The sequence below is a fragment of the Lynx canadensis genome, chromosome B2 (genome assembly GCF_007474595.2).
Source record: "Lynx canadensis isolate LIC74 chromosome B2, mLynCan4.pri.v2, whole genome shotgun sequence".
NCBI classification, from domain to species: domain Eukaryota; kingdom Metazoa; phylum Chordata; class Mammalia; order Carnivora; family Felidae; genus Lynx; species Lynx canadensis.
The window spans coordinates 130,487,031-130,497,646 of NC_044307.1; positions in this window are offsets into that span (position 1 = coordinate 130,487,031).

The following is a 10,616-nucleotide window of genomic DNA, read 5'->3' on the forward strand; positions in this document are numbered from 1 at the left end:
CTGATATAAATCACTCTAGAAAGTTGGGAATATTGCCACTTCAGTTGCTAAGCTCTTGTGTAATTTTTTTTTAAGGACTCTATCATTCATTGTCTTTTGCCATGGAAAAAAAAAAAAAAAAAAAAAAAAGCCACTATGACTCATGAATATTACATGAAAAAAATTTAAAAAGTTAATCCAGATCACATAAATATATGTAAGATTTACCCAACAGTACATGACAATTTAATAATTTATATAATTGTTAAAATAATTAAAATGAGAATAACCTACCACATTAAGGAACAAAGAAATGGGTGCTTCCTAGGGGCTAAGCATAATTGTTAGCCCTTTCTGTGTATTAGCTCTCTTAATCCTCTCCACAACCTTCTATGGTAGACACTTGTTATCCACACCGTATAGTGAGAAAATCCAAATATAGAGAAGTAACTGTCAAAGATTACACTATATAAAAAGGGAGAGGCAGAACTAGGACTTGAACCCAGGCAGTCTAGCTCCAGAGTCAGAAAATGCCAGTTAATAAGTGTAGAAAGAACGAAAGAAATGGAGGGGCCCCTGGGTGGCTCAGTTTGGTTGAGCATCTGACTCTTGATTTTGGTGGAGGTCATAATCTATCATTTGTAAGATCAAGCCCCGCATGGGGCTCTGTGCTGACAGTGTGGGGCCTACTTGGGGTTTTCTCTCTCCCTCTGCCCCTCCCCTGCTTGTGTGTGTGCTTGCTCTCTCTCAAAACAAACATTTAAAAAGAAAGAAGGAAGGAAATGGAAAATCATCATTAGAATACCACAATAATAACTGCTGCAGGCAAGATCAGTTGAATGCTAAAATTAGTGGGCTACACTTTGAGAAATAGCACATTTGCACAACTTCAAAACATTTATTAATTACCATGGTAGTTTTAACATATCCACAAATCATTTGATACTTTCCCCTCTCATCCCTTTGAGTGCAGACTTCCTTAAACAAAATAAAGTATAAGAAGTGAAAAGTAGTAATGTGTTACAATGGAGAAACCTGGCAAACACTGCCTAAACTATGTGATTAACATGTTGATGTGGAGATCCTGTGCCCCCAGATATGATGCAAAAAAGAGCACAACATTCCTCTGGTATTCTTTCCCCAAAGTCCATAACCTTAGTCCAATTGTGAGACTACACTGGACAAACCCAAAATGAGGGACACTGTATAAAATACAAAAGTGGCAATGTCTGAAAGACTAAAATGTTTTCACAGATTGGAGCAGACTAGAAAGACTTGATAACTAAATGCCATGTGGTATATGGATCAGATCATGGAACAGAAAAAGGACACTGGTGGAAAAACTGGGGAAATCTGAATAAAATATGTCATTCAGTTAACAGTATTGCACCAATGTTAATTTCTTAACTTTGGTAAATGTATCATGGTTATGTAAGACGTTAACATTAGAGGAAGCTAGGTGAAGGGTATACAGGAACACTCTATACTGTCTTTGCAAATATTCTATAAATCTAAAAGCATTTTATAAATAAAAGATTTAAAAGTTCAATACCCATTTGTGAAAACAAAGGTCAGTAAACCAGGAATAAAAGAAAGTTTCCTCAATCTGGTAAAAGGCATCTATAAAAAAAAAAGTATACTAAATATCTTTTAAAATTTATTTTGAGACAGCGTGTGTGTGCACATGTGCAAGAGAGAGGGGGGGAGAGAGCAGGTGAGGGGTGGTGAGGGGCAAAGAGGGTGGGGGAGAGAGAGGGAAGGGGAGAGAATCCCAAGCAGACTCTGCATCTTCAGTGTTGTAGAGCCTGATGCAGGGCTCGAACTCACAAACTGCAAGACCATGACCTGACCCAAAATCAAGAGTCGACGTTTCACCAACTGAGCCACCCAGGCACCCCTTTAGTGTCATAACCTTAATAGTGAAGAATTGAGGTATCCTCCTTTAAGATCAGGGGAAAGCAAGGGTACTTTTGTTGTTGTTGTTGTTTTTTGAGAGAGACAGAGAGCGAGAGTGAGCATGAGTGGGGCAGGGACAGAGGGAAAGAGAGAATCTTAAGCTCCATGCTGGGCATGGAGGCTGACTCAGAGCTCAGTCTTATTATGACTGTGAGATCATGACCTGAGCCAAAATCAAGAGTCAGATGCTTAATCAACTGAACCACTCAGGAGCCCCAAGGCTATTTTAACACTTTTGTTAAATACTATTCTGCTATTCCTAGCCAGTGCAATAAGGCAAGAAAAATAAAAAAGTAATAGAGATTAGAAAGACAAAGTTAGAGGAGCCTGGGTGGCTCAGTTGGTTAAGCATCCAACTCTTAGTTTTGCCTCAGGTCATGGTCTCACAGTTTATGAATTCAAGCCCCAAGTCAGGCTTTGCACTGGCACTGTGGATGGAACCTCTTTGGGATTCTCTCTCTCCCTCTCTCTCTGCCCCTGCCCTGCTTGCATGCTCTCTCTCTCTCAAAATAAATTAAAACAAAAACAAAAACAGAAAAAAAAAGAAGGCAAAGTGAAACTTTTTCTTTTTTTGCAGATGACATGATTGTGCATTTAGGAAATCTCCAACAACCTAGAAACTACCAGAACTGAAAAGTGCATTTAGTGAAATTATAGAATACAAGCTCAAAACACAGAAATCAACTGTATTTCTAGATACTAGCAAGAGGACCAGAAACAAAATTGAAAAAAGAGACCATTTACAACAGCATCCAAAAAAACCTCAAACGCCTAGAAATTAAGTTTAATAATATATAAGTCCCTTACACTAAAAAAACAAGACAATGCTAAGAGTAACTGAAAAACTTATTCAATAGAGAGATATACCATGTTCATATATTGGAAGATTCCCTTAAGACGTCATTCTTCTAAAATTATTCTGTAGAGGCAATGCAATCCCAGTCAAAAGTCTGGTAGCCTTTTTTTTTTTTTAAATAGATGTTGACAAGCTGATTCCAAAATTTATAGAGAAATGAATAACACTTAAATATCCAAAAAATCCTTAAAAAGAAAAAAAATTGTGGAGGGTTTACACCACTTTACGTCAAGACTTACTATAAACTACAATAATTAAGAAAGTATGATACTGACAGAAGAACTGATATAGCCCAAATAGAACAGAACAGAGTTCAAAAACACATCCAAATGTATGATCATTCATTTTTTTTATTTTTGAATTTAATTAGTTAATTTACTTTTGGGGAGAGAGAACAGAAGCAGGGGAGGGGGCAGAGGGAGAGGGAAATAGAGAATCTTAAGCAAGCTCCACACTCCATGCTGGGACCCTGAGATCATGACCAGAGCCAAAATCAAGAGTGGGACACTCAACTGATTGAACCACCCAGGCACCCCTATGATCATTCATTTACAACAAAGGGATGACTGCAAGTCAATGGAAAAAGAAAGGTATTTTGTTTTTTGTTGAGAGAGAGAGAGACAGAGCATTAAGCAGGGGATGGTGGGGGGTAGGGGTGGGGGGAATCTTAAGCAGGCTCCATGCTCAGCATAGAGCCCAACACAAGCCAGGGCTCAATCCCACATCCCTGGGATCATGACCTGAGCTGAAATTGAGAGTTGGATGCTTAACCAACTGAGTCACTCAGGTGTCCCATGAGAGGGTTTTTCAATAAATGCGTAGAGCAATTGAATGTCCATATGGGAAACCTTGATATTCCTCATCTCATACCATACACAAAAATCAACTGGCGATAAATCAAAGACCCAACTGTGAGGACTGAACTATAGTTTCTGGAGGAAATCACAGGAAAATGTATTTAGGACCTTGAGGGTAGGCAAAAATGAGCATGGGTAAAAAAAAAAAAAAAAAAAAAAAATCTGTGGGAAGGGTACAAGAAACATCACTAGACTTCATAACAGTTAAGTCTGCTCATCCAAAGGCAACAATTAAAAGAATAAGTATGCAAACTTTAGACAGGTAGAAAATACTTGCAAACATATACATGATAAAGATTTCTCATCCAGAATATATAAAGAACTAAAATCATGAACAAAAGATAACCCACTAAAAAAGTAGGCAAAAGATTTGAATAGCACTTCACAAAAGAAATCTCAATGGCCGATAAATATAAAAAGATAGTTCAACATTATTAATATTCATGGGAATGCAATCAACTTACCCTAAAACCATCAATTTAGCACTTTGGTATATATCCATAAAATAGGAATATATGTCTGCCAGCAGCAATTTCAAGAACATCTGCAGAAATGGGACTTAGAATGACCAAAAACTGAAAACAAATCAAATGGTCATCAACAAAAGAATAGATAAATGAACTGCAGTCCCACACGCATAATGCAATACTATGGAAGAGGGGTCACCAAACTTTTTCTGCAAAGGGCTAAACAGTAAATAGTTTAGTCTTCGTAAGTCATACGGTCTCTGTTTTAACTACTCAACCCTGATACATGGACATATTTATGTTCAACAAAATTTTGTATACCAAAATATGTTGTTGGCCCACAGGTCATAGTTTACCACCCTTTGCTATAAAGCCAACAACAAAAAATTACCTATACATGCAACCTGGACAAATGTCAAAAATATCCTGTGAACAAAAGGAAACACACACAAACATTATAGGATTCCATTTATATGAAGTTCAAGAACACCTGAAAATAATTCATAGTGATAGAAGTCAGGACAGGAGTTGACTGATGGAGAGGAGTGGCTCCACTGTGTGGAAGACACAGGAGGGAACTTTTACAGGGATGAAAATGTGTTCTATCTTTATCTGAGTGGTGATCATACAGGCATACACATATGTAAATTTCGTAAAGCCATACACTTTATTTTTGTGCTTTTACTATACATAAATTATAGCTCATCTTGGACAAAACAAAACTGGACAAAAGTCAAAATAAAGACCTGAAGAAATTATCTAGAATTCAACATGAACAAGAAATATATAATATATATAAAAGATAGATTAAAAGAAATGGATAGACTGAGCAAGTCTAACCAAAGTGTAAGCAGAGTCTTGAAAGAAAGAATAGGAAAAAAAAATGGAGGGAAAACTACACGGAAAGAAAAAAGAAGAAACTTTTGGGAACTGATGAAAGCCCAACCTTAGAGACAGGGAACTATCAATCCAGGATAAACGAAATGTCCACACCTAGATACACTGTCATAAAACTGTAGACCACAAGATAAAAGATCTTAAAGTAGGCAAAAAAAAAAAACCCAAAAACAAACAAAAAAACAAAAACAAAGATTAACAACAAATAAGTTATTAGAACTAATGGTAACATTGAAAGCAGAAGTCAATGAAATGATACGTCCAAAAGACTGAGAAAGAAACTGTCAACCTGGAACTGCATACCAGACAAATCCATCATTCAAAAGTGTAAAAGATATTTTCAGATAAAGTTCACTGTCAACATTCCTTTAATAAACAAGCTTCTGAAACATATTTGACAAAGAAAGATGTGAGATGCAAGAAGGAATGACAAAGGATGCATAAAAAGAAAAAAAATCACGATGTCGAATTTATAGAAGGAAAAAAAACAAGGTGTTAACTAAAACTCCAGATGAGAACATGTAATTAACTGGTGTCAAAGCAACCTAGGTTTCTTGAATTATTTGCAAGTAGAATTAATAAACTTTAGATTAAGCTGTACATTAAAAATTTTTAAACTACTAAAAGAAATAAAACCTTTTCATACTAGTTAAAAGAAGAAAACAGAGTATGAAAAAATCCAAAAGGTGGCAAAGAGAAAAAAATCCACAAAGAAAACAATAAAAACAACCATAAAACAGAATGTTAGCTTTAATCCTAAATATATCATTAATTATACTTTATCTAATTGGACTGAGAGCTCCATTAAAAGACAAAGATTGTCAGAGCAGAACAGGGAAAAAAAAATCAGATTTCATCTGTGCTAAAGAGATCTTCTAAACAAATGTTAACTGAAAAGGTGTAACTAGAGTATTCTAAAAATTGATTTTAAGGTAATAGGCATTTGGTGGGGAGGCATAGGGCATCACTGTAGAATGACAAAAGGTCCAATCTACAGATTTCAAAATACAGCAATTCCAAACTCGTATATACTGTACTTTCAACTTTTACAAAGTGACAGAATTACAAGAAGAAATGAGAAAATTCATTATTTTACTGTGATCTTTTTATTACACCTATCTCAGTCGTTGATAGATCAAACAAACCAAAAAACTAGTAAGGTTAAAATGATTTGAACATCACAATTCTTGTGCTTGATCTAAGACACATGTGTGTGTGTGCGCACGTGTGTATTTATGTTTTTATACCTACCTTGCCCCAAAAGTCTGAGTACATATTCTTCTCAATCATTCAAGGCGCAGTTGAAAAACTAACCATGAGGCCACAAAGCAATTCTCAAATTTCAAAGAATGGGTAACATAGAGCCCTCATTTGCGGACTACAGTGCAAGTTAGATATCAATAACAAAAGGATAACTCACAAAACCTTCCACATTTAGAACTAGAGAATACTTCTAAAAAACTCATGGGGAAGGGAAAAAAAATCCTAATGAAAAAATTTTTAATTCTTAGAATTGAAAAAATAGACTACGTAGAAAGCAACAGTAAATAAAAAAATGTGTAGTATTCGTGGAGACAAATCCATGACCAGAGTGAAGAGCCCAGAAATGAGTCCAAGCATATCTGGGAAGATGTACATGATAGAGCTGGTACTGGTGTGGGGTTCACTGCCACTCCACACAGAAAAAAGAGAATGAATTCGTCCTGATCTCACAACATAAATTTAAAAAATACATATCTATACAGCTACAAGGCAGGTAAGTTAAAGAACTAATTGTGTAAAAGAACAGAAACTTTAAAACTTAGAAAAAACTTCTAAGTACATTTCCCTAATGGAGGAGAATATCTTAAGACACGAAAACACAAAGAAAAGATTGTCTGCGGTTTACATAACCAACAAAGGATTTGCACCTTGAACAATGTTTTCCAACAGAAATTGCTGCAATGATGGAAGTGTTTTGTTATATAATATAATACAGTATAATATAAAATAATACAGTAAAATATAATATAATAGCCACTAGTCATATGTAACTATTGAGCACTTGGAATGTGGCCTAAAGTGACGGAGGAATTGAAACTGTTGAAGTGCACAGGACAGCATGTTAACATTTAAAAATCCTCGATGAGGGTCCGTGAAGGTCCGTTAGGTTTTTTACATACTTTTTAGTATTTAAATTTTTCATAAAAGAACTTGATTTTAGCTTATGTTACTGTATAAAATATAATTTCAATTTTATAAAAAAATACATAACAGTCACTTTTTGGAAAGCAAACACACCAAATGTTCAAAATGTTATCTATGAATTTTATTTTTCTTCTATTTAAAAAGATTAAATATAAAAGCATATAAACAATTCAATGAACATGGACGTATCCACCCTACAAGTTATGAAATAAAACATTACGGATATTGTGTAAATTCCCTAGATACCTATCCCTGATCACAACTTTTCTCTTTTTAAAGAAAAGCTAGGAAATATGAATAGACTAGAGCCCTGGATTCAGGCTTCATTTCACAACACCCATATTTTAATAGATTTGGGGGGATACTTTGTAATACGAAGACATTACATATATCATTTAACAAAGAGTAATAAAGCAAACACTGATGTAACCATTGCCCAGGTCAGGAGATAAAGCATGTCCAGCATCCAAAAGTCCTCAGTATGTCCCTTCTCAATCCCCCCCACTCCGCCCCTTCCGCCTTGATCCCCCCAGGAGAAAACCACCAGCTTCACTTTTAGGGTATCAATTTATTCACAACTACTCCTTACTTTTCATGCCTATATATGAATCTCTAAACAACAGCTTTATTTCACCAGGTTCTGAATTTCTCATAGAATACTGAATGATACCCTCTTCAACAACCTGAGGGTTTTTTTGTCTGCTTTTTTTTTTTTTTTTTTTTTTTTTTTTGGTTGGCTCAACATTATTGAGACACATTTATGTTGAAACACAAAACTACTTCATTCACCACTGTTCTGGGTAGGTTCCATTTTATGAATATAATTTACTGTTCTCCTTCAGATAAACAAGGCATCCAGCTTTGGAGTATTACAAATAACACCATAGTAAACCTCATACATGTCTGCTTGTGTATATGTATGAAAATTTATCTAGGGCAGTGGCTTTCAAACTTTTTTGACCATGACTCATACTAAGGAATGACGTTTTACATCATGACACACATCTGTGTGTGTATAAAACTGAGGGGGGGGGGGTGAGTTTCATGAAGCAAATACCAGATGACCTGAGACATAGTCTGTTATTTTCTATTCTGTGTTAATTCGTGTTTTACAAATTCTGATCATTATCCACTTAACTGATTTCACGACTCACTAAAATGGGCTTCCAACTTTGAAAAACATCGCTCTAGAGGATAAACACCTAGGGGTGGGACTGTTCAGGATGTGTAACACGGACATCGGACAGGGGCAACTTTTCTAGATCCTTAACTTTTAAATAAGTGTTTTTTTATCTGAGTGTATATAAATATGCCACTATGTAATTTTAGAGCCAAAACTTTAAAACATCAGACCGTTTTATCTCTTCCTTCGGTCATAAAACAGTACTAATCACTTACCATGTGCTATGTATCCACTGGACTCCGAGCGAGACTGATGGGTTAATACACAGGGGGGTGGGGAGGACATAAGGGACCCGGACCTCAGTGAGGCCCCAGAAAGCTCACAGGAGGGGCCTCCGATCCTGCCTGGGGAGGGAGGGGTTAGGGAAGGATTCCTGGAAGAAGGAGGACCTAAGCTGAGTGCTTCTATTTTTAATTTTTATTGGTTTCCTAAAACATAAAAGTAACACGTTTGTTGGGGGAAAAAAGTCAAAATTACAGAAGTATATTTATTAAGAAGTAAAAATCCCCACCACCGTCCTTAAAGTTTAATGCTGAGACTAAATAACCAAAGTTGCATTATCAGTTATCCTAATGTAGTAAATTTTTAGGAGCCCCCACTCTTAAACAGTTTTAAGGGTATATCTGACAGAGTCCGTAATACTGAAGGATAAAACGAATCACATTTTCCATAATGAACACGAATGCAGACGTTTCATGTTTAGTCACGTTACTACTTTTAAGAGACTTTTTTCTTCTCTTTTCTTTTCTTTTTTTCCTTTTTGGCCTTTTGGCAAGGTTAGCGTGCCAGGTTTCAAAAGTCGAGTCTATTTACTGCATACCAAATATACACAAATGCTTCAAAAAGCGGCATTAAACACGGCCAGCTGAAAGAATGTTTTGTTCAAGTCAACTTGGCTTGGCCGGTGACAATTTGTCGGAGTTTCACACTTCGTCCCGAGGAGCCCCGGACCCCGTCACGTACGCGGCGCGTCGGCACCGGCACACCCTCCCCAGCGCGGCACGGAGCCCAGGACGGTCCTCGCTCCGCGGCAATGCCGCCGCCCCGCCGCCCCCCAGGCCCGCAGCGGGCCCCACCGCCACCGAGCCGGGCCACGAGCACCCCAACCACCTACCCTGCGGGGTCAAGAGCCCCCCGGAACTCAGGCGAGGCAGCTCGGGCGCGCCGCCTCCGCGGCCATGACGGCGACCCGGGGAAGCACCCCGCGCGCCAAGGCCCGCGGTCCGCCGGGCTGGGAGGAGAGCCGCCCCGTCCGTTCGTCCGTCCGTCCGCCAGGAGAGTGAGGCCAGAATACGCCCCAGACGTGTCTAAATCAAGGCTCGGGGCGGTACCGACGGGCTGAATGACAAATGGCAGATGCCGTGGGCTTTGCCGCCCTCGGCAGCCGCGAGGATGGCTGCGCCGAGGAGGCCGCGCACAGGCGGAGCCCGGGAGCCGGAACGGCGCGTCCGCGAGGAGGGCGCTGGGGCCCCTGGCGGGGGCGTCACGTGGCAGGAGGAGGCCCCGCTGGGGAGCCAGGGGGTCGGCGGCCTGGGCGGAGGAAGAGGACAGGCGCCCAGACGCCTGGCCGATTGAGTCATCCGTGTGGGCTAAGCCAAGGTCGCCCAGGTGCAGAGCTGGCGCAGGTAGACCCGAACCAGCCCGAAGCCCCGTACGGTATCGAAGACTGTTCACTTAAGTCACCACCAGGATGAGCCGCCCCGAGCCAAATCATAAACGAGAAACACGACAGATGCTAGGAGAACGCTGCACTAAGCCGGATTCACTTACCTCCTATCCGTGCAGTGTTGAAATAATGGCAGCCTAACTGTGACCACTAATTGTGAGCCAGGCACGGTTCTAAGCGCTTCGCAGGTAAATAAAATAGTCCTCGTGACTACCCTGGGAGAAGCACTTCTACTCGCATCTTTCACATGAGGATCCTAAGGCACAGAAAGATTAGACGGAAATGATTGTATGGTTCTGGAATCCTACTATGTACGCTTTAAGTAATTCAAAAATATTCAGTGCTATTTGAATTTAAGAAAAAGAAACGGAAGCAAATCTCCAGCGGTTGCTTTCTTTCCTACACGATATACATTCCTAAAAGAGGCCTATAAACGTGAAGCAAAATGAAAGGCATGAAGAGTTCACTGCAGATTTCAGACAGTCTCCTAGCTTTGAGATAGAGGTTAAGCGCATCTTACAATTCTACCCACCTTCATCGCAATCTTCCAGTTTCCACTGCTTGCATT